Genomic DNA, 430 nt, shown 5'->3' with positions numbered 1-430 from the left:
TACTATTTATCATGATGATAAAAAATACTTGAGGCCCGATGCATGAAGATTTGTGCAAGAATAGGCCTTCCTTCCCCTGGCTGCCGGCACCGGTTTCCCTCTGGCACCCAGGACCTGGGCTGCTTCGCTCCGGCTGCTGCCAGGCATTCGGGACCTGAGCTGCTTTGCTCCAGCCACTGTCAGGCATCTTGGACCAGGGCTGCTTTGCTCCGGCTGTTGCTGCCACCCACTGGGGGTGTGCTCCGAGCCATGCCGCACAGCCGCTCAGAGCACGCTCCCACCCCTGGTGTGTGTGTGTGTGTGTGCTGGGGTGGGGGAATGCTTCGAGCCGTGCTGTGCAGCTGTTTGGAGCACACCCTTGTCCGACTGCCGGTTTAGGCCCGATCCTGCAGACACTGGTAGTCTAAACCGGTAGTCGTACATCCCTCTC

The sequence above is a fragment of the Myotis davidii genome, unplaced genomic scaffold (assembly GCF_000327345.1).
Source record: "Myotis davidii unplaced genomic scaffold, ASM32734v1 scaffold570, whole genome shotgun sequence".
NCBI classification, from domain to species: Eukaryota; Metazoa; Chordata; class Mammalia; order Chiroptera; family Vespertilionidae; genus Myotis; species Myotis davidii.
The sequence above is the reverse complement of the archived record's forward strand: the minus strand, read 5'-3'. Positions refer to the sequence as shown.